Here is a 19,174-nt window from a genome sequence, read left to right as displayed (position 1 = left end):
ACTCGATGACTAAGTTTTCAGTGTAAGATGCCATAAAATTACACGTCCCGAATCAAAAACGCATCAAACGAACAATACAATTATTTTGCAAGTTCTGCGGATTATTCGCTGAAAACGTCGAGTTTTTTATCAAACATGTTCGGTTACCGAAAAAATAAAAGAAGTTCGAGTGCCTTTTCAACCACTGTGGGGTCATTTTTAAATCGTTCAACTCATTTTTGCAGCATATTCTTGACTTATAATTCCACGAAGCTTCGACCCAGTAAATGGTGGACCCATTCTAAATTTTGGTGAAAATATGCGTAATTGAATTTTATTTGTGTCTTCCGTTTTCACGATAATAGATAATGGGTCGATTATTTGTTGGTAAGAAGCGCGTGACGAACTGCATTAAGGTTAATTTTATTTTAAGATTGAAAATGAGTTTTATTTCAATTTTACTAGACAAATGTAATTTCACAGCCTTCTTGTAAAGTTACATATCGCACGTAATTTTACTGTTGGCATAATGTAAAATTACGTTTTTAAATAATTTGGTGTCCTGTAAAAATAGGAATGAACGCAATAATCGGTCATTTTGTTCGCTGGCATATGTCGGCGCAAAATGACGTAAAATTACAAGAGTTTTTCGAAGTGTGTAGTTTACAGTGCGGAAAACGTGTCATGGTATTTGGGTCCCTGTGTATTTTAAATGGATCTCGGGATTTCAAATCCCGTGACGGGAAATGGCCGGGAGCGATTCAACACAAATTGTTTCCGACGGGGAAAATTGTATATTTATTGTATTTAATTCAGTGCTATTTTGATACTGTTGGAGTTTTTCAGAAGCAGCAGAACTTTTATTTTGGAGAGATCTCGACGGAAAAAAATCCCTGATCAAATCCCGTGACCCTTTTCCCAAACTGTAAACTAGCCTTAAGGCATGGAACAAAAACGCCAAATCTACACACTTCGAAAAACTCTTGTAATTTTACGCCATTTTGCGCCGACATATGCCAGCGAACAAAATGACCGATTATTGCGTTCATTCCTATTTTTACAGGACACCAAATTATTTAAAAACGTAATTCTACATTATGCCAACAGTAAAATTACGTGCGATATGTAACTTTACAAGAAGGCTGTGAAATTACATTTGTCTAGTAAAATTGAAGTAAAACTCATTTTCAATCTTAAAATAAAATTAACCTTAATGCAGTTCGTCACGCGCTTCTTACCAACAAATAATCGACCCATTATCTATTATCGTGAAAACGGAAGACACAAATAAAATTCAATTACGCATATTTTCACCAAAATTTAGAATGGGTCCACCATTTACTGGGTCGAAGCTTCGTGGAATTATAAGTCAAGAATATGCTGCAAAAATGAGTTGAACGATTTAAAAATGACCCCACAGTGGTTGAAAAGGCACTCGAACTTCTTTTATTTTTTCGGTAACCGAACATGTTTGATAAAAAACTCGACGTTTTCAGCGAATAATCCGCAGAACTTGCAATATAATTGTATTGTTCGTTTGATGCGTTTTTGATTCGGGACGTGTAATTTTATGGCATCTTGCACTGAAAACTTAGTCATCGAGTTCAAATTTTATTTCCTGCACTTAAAATAGTGTGTGTGACAGTTGTTTTTGTCTAAAATGACGGAATATTGAATTTATAATAAAATATTATGAATACGTCGATTATGACATAAAAATATATCACATTTAAAGTTGCGTCATATGCAATTGCGTCAGATTTCTAATTGAGTCATCATTAATATTCAGATTTTTTTAGTGTGTAGATATCATTTGTTCCCCAGAAAAGAATAAAATCAATCTGATTGTTATATTTGTGAATGGTCATCACAATTAATTTTATATTGTCAAAATATTGTTTTTGGGAAGCTTCTATTCACTTTTTGAATACAGATTTTCGATTCAAAATTTTTCTCTCGCTATACAGATTTCCAGATTTTTTCACGAAAAATACAGATTTCAATGTGGCAACCCCGGTGACATTGTCACTCTATGGCATAGATGATTGAATGAAAACCGCTAAAATGAAGAGCTGACTGCCTGAGTTATTATTTTAATAACACCAGCAGTCTCATTTGCTTGAATGGAAAACGATATTGTTGAACTCTGAAAACGACTGTTGTTAAAAAAAACGGGCTGTCCCGCTAATACGAACTCAGAAGAGATATTTGCTTTTTTGAAGTGTTGAGACACGTTCGGCAGTGCGACATGCTCAGCTGCAGGGTTGTAGAGTGAACCTATAATCGATTTATTCACTCACCTGCTGGCTGGACGTTCATTCAGTGCCAGTTCTGTTTTATCGTAGGTGCCATCATTCGCCAGCTAGTCCAGAGGTGTTATCGTCCGTGGAAGGTTGATTTTTCGTTAGTTAATTTTGCAGATTTGACTCAATGAATGTGTTCAAAATAGTGTAAAAATTACTAAACAAAAAAGAAATAGCCTCTAAAGCAGTTATGTTCAATGAAAACAAACACAAAGAAAACTTTTTTATTAGGTGAGAAATAGCAAAAAAATCGATAGCTGAAAAAAAATTCCCGTTCACAAAAACGACCTCTTTCAGGTGAGTTGATATGTGTTAATTGCGCCCTTATTCACACTTTACTGGGTACTACGCAGGAAACCAAGCTTATAAATTATATTCCAGTCTGAGAATAGACTTGAAGCTTAAAACAAATTAATTCATGTAGGTATCTGATGGTAAACATCTTGGAACATAGATAAGAAACGGTATCGTGAAGTGCGCAATTGTGATATTACCCGTGTACTTAAATCTCTTAAATCGAAATTTCCTCGATTGCTTAATTTGATAATGCTTTTCTTGATAATGGGAGCAAACAGCAGTGAAAGTTGTTTTCCTTGGCCAAATTGTACTTGTGTCAAAATTGTATTTACAAGAAGATAAAGAAATCCAAATGAACACGGAAGAAGAATAAAAAGTAACCGACAGCAGTATGGTCAAGAAGAAAGCTCGGCCGGTTTCGGGCTCCTCTCGTCTGTGTTGTTTACATTCTACCACGCTCCCTACTGACTGGGCTGGTGGTACAGAGGGTTTTTCGACCCCTTACCATAAAGGATATTTTTTTCAGCAAAAACATGAACCCTGTTCTCAGTCATCTCCTCCATTGACTAGAAGGTAATTTCCTTCTAGTTACTAGGTGACGGGACTGTGACAATAGACCTCACAATACCAACCCTGCAATTTAAGTCGAAAAAACTTAGAACCTGATGCGAAGTCTGTCGAAATAGCATGCCAAGCTCCGCAACGGAATGGAGTACCAAGTTTTTGTATTGCTGTTTACCACGCTCCCGCGAATGGCGGATTCTCTTTCTCTCGTGAGCCCTCTCCTCTCACAGCCAGCATGCTGTCGCAAATGAACACTCGAGAGGGCATCATCGATTTGATTGGGTTCATGCATCAGCTGTCAAAAACATCTGATTTGGTGGGTGGCGCCTTGGGTGGAACGCATGAAGGATTGTGATGGGGTTGGTAACAAGTGGTAGGATAAACCACAACGTGCCGTGTTCGGTTCTGCGGTTACAATAAATATGACTGATATCGATTCAAGTTTCGGTAGCTTTTTTATTGTTTGTTGTCAATCGCGTGATAATCTAGTCTTCCGACAACATAAATCAAAATTACTGGACCTATCGTTTTAAAATCTTGCATTATATTTGTCCACATAATTGGGTCATTAAATGAGAAAAAAAATCTTTTTTTATTACATCGATAAAGCTGATTTTCGTGATTACAACAATGTTTTTTTCTAACTCAGGAAACGTGAAAATAAAATTAAAATTAGAATAAAGAAATATGTTGACAATCTGGATTTGACACTATCAGAAGCATTTGACATATCGAATTTCACGACAAACGATGCCATGTCAGAAAAAATTAATACATGTTTTCCTCAGAGTTATTTTCATTTGACAAACACCATCCACTGCATATAGTTTTTTTTTTCATTTTGAGTGTCTTGATAGGCCAGATGCAAACAACCGCAGTTTTCCTATGTATGGTTGCCAAGTTTATTTTAAAAAACAAAAAAAATCGTTTTTGCGTATTACATTTTTTTTAATTAATGTTATATTATGTATATTGGACCCAAAACTATCGAATGGAACAAGGGACTATATATAGCTTAATGACCCAATTACCACGTTAACTTTCTTTTTTTTGTCGATGTTTGTGTATCTCACAGAGTCTACAATCTAATTTTCGATTAAAAAAGTCGGCTAACAAGTTATTGTAAAAAGAACAATAATAGTGATAATTTTGTAAAAACTCCTGTAGTTACCTGGAACGCGATTTTAAGAATCACTGCAAAACTGTTTCAAAACGATTTGTCCAGTAGATTTTGATTTATAATGTCCATCTCGTTTTTTCGAGGTGCCTCTGGAGATTCCCTGTCACTTGTAATGAAAATTATCGAAAATCTTCATTGTTGTATAGAAATTGACTGAAAACACTCTGTATCGCCAAAACATATTTTTAAACGATTGTTTTCACCCTTTGCTAAACAGATTATTGAAGACTTATGATGATTTCGAACATCGGACTAGTTTTTGAATAGTTCTACATGATTTGTAATTTAAGACAAGGAACCACAAAAGGATGGCAATTGTCTAGTACAGTAGAACGGGTCGAGTAACCTCTTATGGCGAGGCAATCAATTGCTTGTTTTGGGCTTCGTTTACTCAAAACACACACCGACAATTTCCGGTTTGGCAGACTATTTGTACCTGCAGCTTGAAAAATGACATTTTTTGAAGACGTGAGCATAGATTTTTTCACCTTAGAAAGATCTCAACGATCTCAGCTAGGATTGAACCGAAGACTACATATTAAGAAGACTGATATCTCTTTCCTTCCCCCATACAAACGAGAAGCGACAGAGGTTACAGCGCCTCTATTGGAGGAAGGTAGGAAGCTTTATGTAAAAGTGTATATGTGTGTGTGCATCACTATGGGAAGTACCACCTTTACCCGCAAGTGGCGTTGCTGTTACTGTCTCCAGATTCTGGACAGAGTTGCCAGTCTTCTTGATATGCAGTCTTCGATTGAACCCAGACCAACTAGGATGGGTGGCGGTCACGCTTACCACTCAACCACCGGCGCCGTAGAAAAAGTTGTCGCTGTATCGTTCACGTCGTCGTTGTCTGAGATTTTCATCCCAGTTTATGTTCAACAGCGTGCCGATGATGGTGTCGTAGTTTGCGTTTTCAAAATCGTAGACGATGGAGTTTGTAACACCTTCAAAGTTTAATCCTCTATTATCATCGAACATAATATATTGTGTGTTTGGGGGGGGGGGGGTGATGCTGAACTAAAGGAGACGGATCCTTCAAACAATATGGAGCATATTTCGGAGCGCTTACAAAGCAATGTACGTCCTTTCTCGTTGATAACTTTTTTGATTTGCTGAACAGTTGCGCTACTGTAGCTATCTAATATACTACTGATGTTGATGATAAGCGCAGATTGTTCAGTATCCTGTCGTAGAAACCTGCCAAGAGTGGACACCATGCCAAGCCAGTCAGATTGAAGTCGCCCAGAATAACGATATCATCATTCGGAACGGCAATCGAGGTCATAAAGAATACGGAGAAAAGATCAATCAGGCTGGAATCGTGAATTTTATCATGCAGGTGTGAAATACACAACACACAGGAACAGCGAGCGATTAGCAAGTTTCACTGATAGCCACACTTGCTCGGAGCTCGTCCACCGGTCATCGTTGATCAATCGGGCTTTTATGCCATGGCGAACAGCGATAAGCAAACCACCACCCGACGTTTTATGGCTCTTGAGGGCGTTGCAGTCACAGCGGTAGACATCAAATTCCGAACCAAACACCCGACGGAACAGCGCTCGGGCGTCAAGCCAAGTCTCGGTCAATGCGATGACGTCATTACAGCAGCCCGTAGTAGTAGGCAAATAGCTTCCGCTGATGAATTTGGGCCACCGCCCTTTTGGTAGCAAATCTCGATACGGATCAGGCTTGACTGGAGTGGCGACAGTATTAGTAGGAGAGAGCGCAGCAATGTTGTCTTTTGGGGCAGGTTGAGAAGTTCTTAAATCACTACCACGAATCGAATCGAAACGACTGACGATCACTGTTTCGACTGCGGCAATCAGTTTATGTAGAATGTTGTTACAGTACTGCTGATTTATTTTTATAAAGGTAGAACACACGGTGTGGAAAAAACTGCTTTTTTCGTTTAAAATCAAATCCATGCTGCTTATAAGATCATTTACTATTGTTTCAATTCCAACAACAAAAATAATAGTGTCCAACAAGCAAGCATGCTTCTATAGCCATTTTGTTGATATGGTCAGTTCATAAAATGCCAGATATTGAATCGATTTTTCGGGGTTTTTGAAAACGAAGAATTTCGGTTGTATACCATTCCCCAGAATTCCATCCCCCAGAATGTACCGTTCCCCAAAATGTACCATTCCCTAGAAAGCCATTATCCAGAATGCTCCATTCTCCAGAAAATCATACCCCAGAATGCCCCATTCCTCAGAAAAGCAAATGTTCGTAATCATTTTTTGTGGTGGAGCCTAAGGTTTGCTCATTACCTAATTCAAGGAACTGATGCGGTGTGGAGCTGCTGAGGTCATGCCGCCGAATAGGGCTGCCTCTCGCAAGCAAACCTGATATTCACTCGTATAACCGGTTTACTCGATCATAGGGATTGGTTCCTTCTTTCAATCATGAGCAGTTTTTTGATTTTGTATGCCAAATAACTCTTGCACGCAAATGTGTCATAGTTTCGTCTGACCGGTTTATTCAAACATAGGTGTTAATTCCTTCTTTTGAACTTTCCTTGAATCTATGTTAAAATCGAAATGAATGCTCATTTTGCAAACGGTTTGGTGTGTTTTCAAAACATTTCTCGACAAACATATGACAGCACAGTTCACAGTATTTAATGATAAAAAACTTTTCTCTTTTATTTACTACCAACATCTGTGGTTGGAGAGTAACGGTTTATCCAGAACTTCCGCTGTATTAGATTCTGCAATTTGTTCTGCATGTTTCCTGGACAATAGTTCTTTCTGGGGAAAACACTTCGGTATTTTATTTATTTTGTGTGTAATGTGCACGAAAGCGAAGAATACCGTTAGATGGAAGTGGGAACAAGTACAGTCGTGATTCTTTGGTTGGGCCACAGCCTATGTCCAACTAACGAATTTGACCGACTGACAGACGACCAATACTATCCAAAGGAGACGTTAGTAGTGTACCGTAAACCGGGGTTACTTTGATCATCGGGGTGACTTTGATCACTCGAAACTTTTTTCGTAGATTACTTATTGAGCTAGAATAGTCTACTTAATCATTCCCATTTGAAATGATTTTTATTCTAAACTTATAAAGTAGTGATTTGTTATACTTTTTGAATACATTTTTCGATTTTTGAGTACAAAATGTACAAAAATACAAAATTTTAATTTACCTTATTTTGGCGAAACATCGTAAAGTGTAAATTTTCTATACAATTAATAAATCATAGATTTAGCCAGAATAGTGAATTCCAAGCGAGTTTTCATTTTTATTTAAAGTCGAATGTGCCAAATTTATTTTTAAGAGCTTACTTATATTAATTTTTTTTTCTGAAACTAGTTCACACTTATTTCAAATTTTTTCAAGCTTAAAATCGCAATATTTTTTTTAATATTCAGTGCTCCAGCATGTTAAAATGGATGAAACTCTTTGTTAATTAATAAACCGCTAAAATAAAACAAATTTGGCGGTTGAACAGATTTTCACATACTTTTACTCAAATTGAACTCGAATTATACGAATTTTGTTGACTAGAATTTTACAGTATATTGAAATACATTGTATAACACCAATTAACATCTATTTAGCAATGAGTATGCTTTCAGAATTAGTTTAAACAAACATTTAAATGAAAAACATTTACATCAAGAATTTAATGTTGGTTAATATACAGGTTATCGAAGTCACCCCGGAATACGAAAACGGACTTCAAATTATAATGATGGATGTGGATTCGGACCACTGTTCTAGTTCTAGTAAAATTTGCGAATCGAAACTTTTTTTAAGGAATTTCGTCATAGTATTATGTCTGTTAGTCTGTGATATTATGGCCAACAATTTTTTTTTGCAGTAGCCATCTAGATTTGGTTTTACAATGCCACTTACTACCAAAAAATTGGATCCCCCATTGAAATTGCTATATCACCTAATTCGGGTGGTCTGTTTGAGAAATTTTGACTCTACACGGGGCATTTTCAGTAGTAAAATCACAATTTTTAAACTCGATTTAATTTTTTTTTTGAAATATCACCTTCGCCATTTTTTTTCTAAACATGCCTGAAATTATTCTCTTTGAAATGCAACAAGAATTTCTTTTTTTCGTTTGCCCCAATTTTAGATATAAATATTTTAAAAGGACCCATATTTTATTTAATATTGCTCATAACTTCGGTTCTGGAAGTGATATCTGAATTTTTCTATTATGAAAATAATTGTCTCAATGAGCTTTAAAAGTTGTCTGAAGACACCGTTTACGAGAAATAAAACATAAAAACGTTACAGCAATAAACAGTTTTTGTTAGGTACACCCTAAGTTGCTCAATTAAAATAGCTATAGAATGAAAACCTTTTGAGATAGAACTATGACGTCTTCGGCAAGGTTGCTTGGCATAAGTTTCTCTACAATATTGCTGAAGACTGTAATAGTCTATCTCCCCACATTCAGAAAATAATTTTTGAAACACCCTAACAATAAGAGCCACCCTAATACCATCTACATCTGGAGATGGCCTATTTGATACTGATTATTTGTCCTGAAGACATCGTAGCTCTATAATCTAAGGTTCAGCTACAAACATTTTTGTCATCCTAAATTGTGGATTCGGACCACTGTGCAATGCCATTAAAAATCCAACATCGCCATGCACCCATTTTAATCATGCTCTATTTCAACACCGCCACTGCGAGTTCGGAAACACGTGGGATCAGAAAACTATTAGCGACATAATCAAGGATGCAAAATGCCTACCTTTTCTGCGGCTGTAATTTTTCTGCCTACATTCTCATTTCTCTCTCGATGCTGCTGTCATTCGCTAGGGCAGGACGCCCAGCGCTGTACGGCTGCCTGTGTGCAAAGCAGTAACATGACAAAAAATTACTGTCCCCAGTACAGCCACCAGACGCGAGCGGTACAGCTTCTCTTTGCTTATTTTACATTTTTTAATATTTTCAATCTTTTTAATATTTTTATTCAAAAATGACGACAATGAAGCCGGCTCATTTACGCCACGGCCGGCATCAACGCTTTCGTGTGCGGGCCTCTCCCTTTGACTATGCAGAGAAAAATGTACAAAGCGAGAGAACAAACTTTACTACGTCACACTCTCACCGAGCAGTCGGAGTACAGCAGCAAAACAAAAATGTATTCAACTGCTGTACGGAAAAATGTCCCCCCTCGTCCCATGCAAAGCGCCCAGGAGATGAAAAAAAATTACATATGTTTTTCAATTATTTTAAATACATGTCCTTTCAAAATGTTTGACGACTTTTATCAACATTTTCATTATAACAGCAAATTGCGTGCAAAATAAGCCCATTTCATGACAAATATAGTGTTGATAGTTTTGTTTTGAATTTTATAAGTCAAAGGGAGCATGAAGAGAAGTTCTCTCAGTTCACAATCGTGCAGCCGCCAAAGATTGTAAGAAGCATACGTTCATCTAAATTACTAAATTTTGTTTGGTTGAATCCGAAGTGAAAATTTAATTCAGCTTTCAAACTAAGTCCACTAATAAGCAACATTAGCTAACTAATGTAGCAAGTTAAATCCGCATATAAAATCGTTTTGTATTTTCGCGAACTTGCAATTCCGCGAATCGTAAAATTTACCTCATGAAAAAACCGCATCAAAAGTAACGTTTGAATTTAAATTTATTTCTCTTGGGTATGGATGATCATTAAATTGTTTTCTCTAAACAATGGGTTTTAAACTTAATGCTACGTCGCACAACTTCTGACCCTACCCTCCCCCTCGTCACACTTCGTCACAAATTTGGTATACCCTCCCTACCCCCCAAAATGCTACGTCATTTATGCATGGCCCCTAATCATTGATGCATTCCGCATCATTCCCGTCGCCGACTCTGCTCTGATTTCCCGGTTGCTGTCGACTAAGAGCAGAAGTCCACACCACCTTCTCAGTTGTCTTTGGAACAACATTCGTTCGCGGCATTATCATCAATAGCCGCTTAATGCCAGAAACATAATAGTTGATTCCTTCTTTCAAACATGAGCAGTTCTTTGAATTTGTATACCAAGTAGCCCTCGCAATAAAACTGATGATCCACTCATTCGCCCGGTTTACTCAAACTTGAAGGAAGATTATTCCTTCTTTCAAACATGAGTTCTTTCAATCTATATACCAAATAGCTCTCGCAAGCAAACTAGTAATTCGGTGGTTGCCTGGTTTACTAAAAAATAAGGGTTGATTTTTTTCAAATAAGAGCAGTTTTGAAATCTAAATACCACATAGCTTTCGCAAATAAACAAGTTTTCCACTCGTTTGCCTGGTTTACTCAAACTTAACGGTTGATTCCTTCTTTCAGACATGGGCAGCTTTTTAAATTTATATGCCAAATAAACTTACAAGCAAACTGTAGCTCCACTCGTTTCCCGCTTTACTCACATTAAGTGGTTGATTGCTTATTTCAAACATGAAACAAGTAAACTGTTTATCCACTCGTTTGCCCGGTTTACTCAAACTTAGGAGTTTATTCCTTCTTTCAAACATGAGCAGTTCTTTGAATATGTACACAAAATAGATCTCGCAAGCAAATTGGTAATCCTCCTTCGGTTGCGTATATGTTTATTTATTGATTGGTAAAGAAGAATAAAATAATTAATTTTGGTTCAAGTTCAATTTTAGTACTATTGGGAGTGGAGATTGTAGCAACCGTCGACGACGGAGTTTGATTTTTTTCGCTGTCATGTTTTTGCCTTTCTCATATAAAGAAAGGCTATGCAATCATTGTAAAAATCGACTTTTTAACCGAGGCCCGGAGGGCCGAGTATCATACACCATTCGATTCAGTTCGTCGAGATCGGCAAATGTCTGTGTGTGTGTGTATGTATGTGTGTGTATGTGTGTGTGTATGTGTGTGTATGTGTGTGTGTGTCATTTAAACTCACACAATTTTCTCAGAGATGGCTAAACCGATTTTCGCAAACTTAGTTTCATCTGAAAGGTATAACGCTCCCATAAGATGCTATTGAATTTTTAGTTGATCCGACTTCCGGTTCCGGAGTTACGGGTTGAAGAGTGCGGTCACACAGCAAATTCCCATATAAACTGGTACCACCATGATGTTCAAATGATGTAAAACATATTAAAATTGATGTAACATTACTCTAGTTTGCGGGTCTGGATCACTAATGATCAATCAAAGCAGCTTTGACCACATTGGCCACCTATGACGGTTCATGACGCCCTCGGGGAACCCGCCAAGTTCCTAAGCTAATATCACACCCATTCCACAACGAATTCTCTACCGATTTTTACGAACTTAATTTCAAATGAAAGATACAGTAATGCCATTGACTGCTGCTGAATTTCATTCGGTTCTGACTCTTGCTTCCGGAGTTACAGGGGTGTTAGTAAGGATACACTGGAATTTCCCATATAAATCGGTACAATCGTAATACCTCAGAGGCTAAAAACTATTGAAATGGTCACCAAATTACTTCTAATCGTAGATCTAGATCACTGATTGCCAATCAAACATTCTTTGAATATATTGTCCACTATCGACGATTCCGGAAGTCCGGAATTCCGGGCATATTCCACAATTAAAGTCACATCGGTTCATCGGTGATGACTGAACCGATTTTCTCAAACCAAGTCTCAAATGGAAGGCAAAATATGCAGTTGAGTATTGCGTAGCCGCCCCTTCCCCCCCCCCCCTCCCCACCTTGCCCTTACACATCCCTCCTTCATCACTCCCCTCTTCTTGGATCACCCTCACGCCCAGATTTCCTTCATCCAACACGTATACCGAAATAAGATGAAGGATTTCTGACGCATCCTCCACATCCACTCTACTAAACCCCCATTCCCTACACGTTCAAACGCATTCCACCAACCTTTGCAAATTATAATCACATGAAGATAACATTGAACTCATGCTTATTAAGCTAATTAAATATTATTCTTTTGCCTTTCTTATATAGAAAGTTTATGCAATTGCTCCAAAAACCGACTTTCTAACCGAGGCCCGGAGGGCCGAGTCTCATATAACATTCGACTCAGTTCGCCGAGTTCGCAAAATATCTGTGTGTATGTATGTGTGTATGTATGTATGTGTGTATGTGTATGTGTGTGTATGTGCGGATTTGTTAACAAAATGTCCACATCGGTTACTCGGAGATGGCTGAACCGATTTTTGCAAACTAAGATTCAAATGAAAGGTATAATATTCCCATAGGTTGCTATTGAATTTCATTTTCAACCGACATCTTGTTCCGAATTACGAGTTGAAGAGTATGGTTACAAAACAAAATTTGTTGATTTTTCCAAATCGGTTTCTCGGAATTTTCTGAACCGATTTTGACAAACTTAATTTTAAATGAAAGGTCCATCAGCTGCTGTTGAATTTTGTGTGGATCCGAGTTCTGGTTCCGGAATTACAGGGTGATACGTACGATCACGCAGCAAATCCCGATTCTAACGAATTCTGCGATGAATGTAAAAAGGTGATTTTTTTTTCCAAAATGTAAACACAACTGTTGAATTTGTAGATCTAGGTCCCCAACAGTCATTCAAAGTCTCTTTGGCCACACTGGCCACCATCGACGGATCCGGAAGCATCCAAAGTCAGAATAACGGTTATATTGGTTTCTCGAAAATGGCTAGATTTGCTCAACTTAGTCTCAAATGAAAGGTGTTGCGTCCCCAGAAACTGATATTAAATTCCATCTCCTTCCGACTTCCAGCACCGGAGTTACGGGTTGTGGAGGTCGATCACATAGAAAACTCCGATTCAAACCGATACCGCGATGAATGCAAAAAGGTGCTCTTATATATACTTACCAAGTGTAATAAGAATGAAAGACATTTCCATAAAGTTATATTGTACGAACCAGCTATTAAATCATAGTTTGGAGAAATGAGAAAGGCACAATTGCACCTCTAGGTGGATTAAAACAGGTTTTTTCGAAATGAATTTCTACGTTCATGTTTTGAAAATCTGTATCAACTCTATCGACAGTAAAGTTAATCCATGTGAAGTGTCGAATATATAGCTCTAGATGTTTCGGTCAGGATAAAATTAAGCCGTCAAACGGCAGAAGAAAAATATTGACGGCCTTGTAGCCATATAATGGAGTCAGGAAATCGAAAATTATTTTTTCCGAATCAATTCAAATGCATCTTCAAACACGACAAACAATTTTACCTCATTTCTAATTTATACTAAAAGAATTTAAATCTATCTACTGTGAAGTGTGAATTCGGAGCTGGTCAAATGGAACGCTTGCTATTTGAACGGTCCGGAAAGGTGGAAATAGTTCTAGGTCGCCGTTTGATGCAGATAAATCAATGAAGATAAGTTGAATTTTGGAGGATCACAGCGCAATTTAGTGAATAATCGGTACCGTCAAGATTATCAATTTTCTTCTACACAATGAAACAGAAGTTGGTGAGATCATTTTTAATACATATCACTATTTTTATTTTTGCTTTTATTTACCCAATCTAATTATACTAGGGGGAAAGGGTGGGGCGTTATGCCAATGACCTTTAGTGTGATCAGTTCTCAAACTTATGCAGATGTAGCTCGCGTAAGTACCAAACCAAAGGCACAGCAATCAACTGGAAAGAACTCCAGGTTTAATTCTGCAATACAACAAACAATCAGTGATAGTCTCAATGCTGATTCGGAGGCATTGACAGTAACTACCGGTGGCTTACTTCGCTCGGGAAAAAGGCGTGGTGCAATGTTTGACGGCTCTAATGACATCGGCACGAAAAAGTCACCTGCCTCCGCTTCGAAACAAAATTCATTGCTGCCCAAACCGAAAAATCCGCTGATCACTCAATTTGAACAAAACATCGTCTTTAAACCTAAGCAAACACAATCCGTGGAAGAAACTAAGAAATTCGTGCAAAGTAAATTTGACCCTGTTAAGTTCGGTGTGAAAGATGTGCGTTGCCGTGACACTGGAGAAGTGATAATCCGATGTGAATCAAGCGCACTTGCATCGGCGATGGTACAGGTTGCTCAAGAAACGTTCGGTAACTCATACGAGATCGCATCACAGAAACCACCGAAACCAAGATTGAAAGTGACAGGCATTGCAGAGGAAATTGATGCCAATGAGTTCGTAGACAAGCTGAAGAAACAAAACCACCTCCCGGAAGGAGCCAATTTGAAAATTGCTCGCCTGCATCAGTCTGAAAGTGCTTCAAAAAAACCACTACTGTACACCTGGAAACTAACCCATGTGCTTTTGAGTTCTTGTCGAAATTGCAATTTATCAACTTTGGATGGGAACGCTGCCGAATATCTGAGGTTGTAGATGTAATGCGCTGCTATAACTGTTCACAGTATGGACACAAAGCGTCAACGTGCAATAATCCCATATGCTGTCCTAAATGTGCTGATGCACACAATGCCCGAAAGTGTGAAGTTAATTTGCAATTTTGTGTTAACTGCAAAAAGATGAACGAAACTCGTAATCCTAACGAGGACCCGCTGGATGAAAATCATGCTGCCTGGAGCACCACCTGTCCGATTTATCTAAAACGATTAAAAAGTGCCAAACAACGAATCGACTATACCTAGCAATTAAAGAAGCTACACAACAGTAACAATACAACGGAAACGAGTTTAACCACTCTTCGTACAGCTGCCGACTCCTGTGACTTAATACCTGACAACGTGGGACGTGTCATTCTGTCAGGTAATATAATTATGGGTATATGTCCACCCGAAGTGACTTTAGCTATTACACATAGTCAAAGTAATCTTCTTTTATGTACTGATGTCGACATAACATTGGATTCGGCGATCGATCTTTCCACCTGCGATGAGACAGCTAGTGCCAGAACCTTTCATCGGCCCTTGTACCCTGACAATGATTGCACTACCACACATCAAACTGACATCGTGGGATTATCTTTTCTCACAGGTAATAAATTAACTACACATATCAAGAGTATACCTCCTTTTCATGTCATCACGCCTGAAACATCTTCGGATCCGTGGTGGCCGATAGTCATTTCGTCAATCGTGATTATACGAGTGGAGACTCCAATAGCGATTCAACGATACACACTGACGGTCATATTAAAAAATGTACGAGGACTCCGAACTAAAATTGAGGATTTCTTCTTGACTGTGTCAGATGAAAAATATGATATTATCGTGCTTACCGAAACCTGGCTGAATAATGAAATCCACTCTGCTCAACTGTTTGGTAATGTCTACACAGTTTACCGAAACGATCGTGATCCTATTTCTTCTAAAAAAAAGCAGAGGAGGGGGCGTACTTATTGCCGTCTCCAATAAGCATAGTTCCGCAAAAGTCGGGACTCGATTTAGCGCTGCTGTTGAACACCTATGGGTTAATGTGTTTGGTGCAGCAAGTGCTATTGCTGTGGGAGTAGTTTACTTGGCACCGGAGCAGGCAATCAATGAAGATATTATACAAATGCATGTTGAGTCTGCATTCAATGTTACGGAGTCATTAAGACCATGCGACACTCATCTTCTTCTAGGAGATTACAATCAACCAAACCTTGTTTGGGTGGGCTCTTCTACTGGTTTTCTCTATCCTGATCCATTGGAATCCAGATTTTCTAGAGCAAGCTCCAGTCTCATCGATGGTATGTCTACAGCGAATTTAAAACAAATTAATGACGTTAAAAACAGCACAAATCGCACTTTGGGCCTTATTTTGCCAATGAAGAAGCTGTATCAAATTGCACCGTATCAGAAGCTATTGAACCTCTTGTAGAAATAGATTTATTCCATCCAGCTACCGTTACTAGTCTGCATTATCCACAAACGGTGAATTACGACAATCTCACTGAGGATTTGCCGTTTGACTTTTACAGGGCGGATTATGCAGCACTTAATCGTGGCATTTCTAACATCGACTGGATTCAGATTTTATGCGGCGACATCGACTCGTCCGTCTCATCGGTTACTACAACAATTACCCAGTTGTTTCACCATTGTGTTCCTGCTCCTCGACACGACCACGACGAAATCCTCCGTGGTCAAATGCTCATTTTCGCCAGCTGAAACGCGCACGAGCAGCTGCTCTCAAAAGATATAGCAACCACCGATACCCTGCAGAAAAACGTCAGTTCAACATCGCCAGCAATAATTATCGGATTTATAATCGTTCACTCTACTCGAGATATGTTCAACGCAAGGAAGATGACCTTAAACGAAACCCAAAAAGTTTTTGGACTTTCATAAATGATAAACGGAAAGTGGATGGTCTTCCAACAACTATGTTCCTAGGCACAGAGTCAGCTGAAGCTCGTGAAAAGATTTGCAATCTATTTGCAAATCATTTCTCTAGCGTGTTCAAACCCCATTCCATGTTAGATGAAACTATTAATCAAGCGCTACGAACTGTACCCAGAGACGTGATAGATGTCGGTAATATCACTCTTTCGGAACAAAATGTTCTTAATGCTATTCGAAAATTTAAATCATCTGCAGTTGCTGGTTCTGATGGTATTCCTTCGATTGTGTTAAAAAAGGAATCGATCATGTTTCCCATCCACAAAAAAGGTGATAAGCGTGATGTATCTAATTACCGTGGGATAACCTCATTATGTGCCGGATCCAAACTATTAGAAATTTTGGTGGGTGATGTGCTTTTCGCTGCAGTAAAATCATACATTTCAGTTGATCAGCATGGTTTCTTCAAAGGAAGGTCAATAGATACGAATCTTACTGATTTTTCATCAGACTGCATCAAAGCTATTGAGAAAGGAGCGCAAATTGACACAGTCTATACAGACCTCAAAGCAGCCTTCAACTGCGTAGATCATAAACTGCTACTAGCAAAGATTAACCGATTAGGTTGCCCCTCACGATTCACCCGTTGGCTACAAACCTACCTAGTTGACAGGCGACTTACTGTCAAGCTTGGCGCATACCGGTCCTACAGATTTACCAACAGCTCAGGTGTTCCACAAGGAAGCAACCTGGGACCACTATTGTTCTCAATATTTTTTAACGATGTTTGTCTAATCATCCCACCGGGTTTCCGTCTTGTTTATGCCGATGACCTGAAAATTTTTATCGTCGTCAGATCTACAGAGGACTGCAGAGAACTACAACGACTAATTGAGCTATTTGAGAACTGGTGCTTTTGGAATCAACTGACTATTAGTGTGCAAAAATGTTGTATTTTCTCATTTACACGTAAAAAACATCCTATTAAATGAATATATACAATCACTGGAAGTCCGGTTGAGCGAGTAAATGTGGTAAAAGACCTTGGAGTTCTATTGGACACACAGTTCTCATTTAGAAATCACTACTCGGGCATCATTTCTAAAGCAAACAGAAATCTTGGTTTCATAATCAGAGCTACCAACGGATTACGAGATCCATACTGTCTGCGGTCACTGTTCTACACTCTTGTTCGTTCGGTCTTAGAAACTGCTTCGATTATTTGGAGTTCGTACGTTTGCATCTGGATCAACAGGATTGAAGCAATTCAAGCTCGATTTATCAAATTTGCGCTGAGGTTTCTCCCTTCGAGTAATCCTTTTAGTTTACCGCCGTACGAAGATCGCTGTCGCTTGCTCGGAATGGAAACCCTTCAACAACGACGTAGCTCGGCCAGAGCTTTGTTTGCTGCTAAACTTCTGCTAGAAAACATCGACTGTCCCTCGATTCTCGAACAGATCAATCTTAACGTACCAGCTGTGCCGCCTAGATCGAGAGATTTCTTGAGATTGAACTTCAGACGAACAGACTATGGAAATAATGAACCAGTTCAGTCCATGCTTCGGGAACTCAACAGAGTTTACCACTTACTTGATTTTTCACATTCAGTGGATGCTTTTAAAAATCGATTGAAACTTTTTAACTTAACTGTTTGATGTAAATATATTTTTATTTGTATAAGTTTTTTTATTGTTGTTGTTGTTGTTGTTGTTGTTGTTTATTAATGACACTTTACACCAGACGGGTGCATTCGTGTCAGAAAGTTAGTTTCAATTTCGCTTTCACAAACATTAATTTACAATACAGATTTTTCAAATTTTTTTATACAGATTTGTTTCCTTGACGAAGTTTAGCAATTTCTCTTCGTTGTCTCTGTTGTTGCATAAAGTCACTCGTAGACTCGTCGATTCAATATCGTTCTTCTTCCTGGCTTCGTCGTACCTCCTACAGTGGAGGATCACATGACGGACGTCAGTAGGGACCCCGCAGCTGTCGCAAACCGGTGGGGCTTCTTTTTTCAGCAAGAATTCGTGCGTCAATCGGGTATGCCCTATTCGCAAGCGCGTTAGCACTCGTTGGTCGGCCGAATTCTCGCGGTCAGTCCACTTTGTTGTGTTGAATTTTACTTCGCGCAGTTTCACCTCGGTGGACGCTGACCACCGCTGGTACCATCGATTTCGGATAGTTGTTTTGATTTGACTAACGGCATCTGCTCCGGGAACGGATATTTCCAATGGGGGAACGCCCCTGGCTTCTCCTGCAAGTCGGTCTGCCTCTTCGTTACCGCGGATGCCAGTGTGACCTGGGATCCAGCACAGATTGATTGGACGGTTCCGAAGCATGTTTTCAATCTGTTGAATCCACGGGTGCTGGGATGTGCCGGCTTCGATTGCTGATAAACAGCTAGCCGAATCTGACATGATCAGCAAAACGCTAGACGTGTGGTATGCTGTTAGCGCTGTTTTTATTGCAAATGCCTCGGCTGAGAAGACGCTGCATTGCTGTGGAAGACCTAGCGACTGTTGATAGTGTTCTCCGAAAACTCCCGTGCCGACAGCGATATCGTCTTTCGACCCATCTGTGTAAACGACTGTTGAGCGGCTGAAACGTTCTGTCAGTAGCTCCTGAACGACCGGGCGGACAGTATCCGAAGGATCTCCGGGTTTTACGCG

At 38.9% G+C, this 19,174-nt stretch overlaps 1 protein-coding gene across 2 annotated transcripts in view; it reads left to right on the top strand.

Annotated features, from left to right (window-relative positions):
- The first annotated feature begins 2,310 nt into the window (after positions 1–2,310).
- LOC131688957 (protein phtf) overlaps positions 2,311–19,174 on the top strand; it is a 29,009-nt gene continuing 12,145 nt past the window's right edge. For both annotated transcript variants that reach the window (XM_058973618.1, XM_058973616.1), the window contains exon 1: positions 2,311–2,579. The gene's annotated coding sequence lies outside the window, so the exon portion shown is untranslated. The remainder of the gene's footprint in view (positions 2,580–19,174) is intronic.

The sequence above is a fragment of the Topomyia yanbarensis genome, chromosome 3 (assembly GCF_030247195.1).
Source record: "Topomyia yanbarensis strain Yona2022 chromosome 3, ASM3024719v1, whole genome shotgun sequence".
NCBI lineage: Eukaryota > Metazoa > Arthropoda > Insecta > Diptera > Culicidae > Topomyia > Topomyia yanbarensis.
The sequence above is the reverse complement of the archived record's forward strand: the minus strand, read 5'-3'. Positions and strand labels throughout refer to the sequence as shown.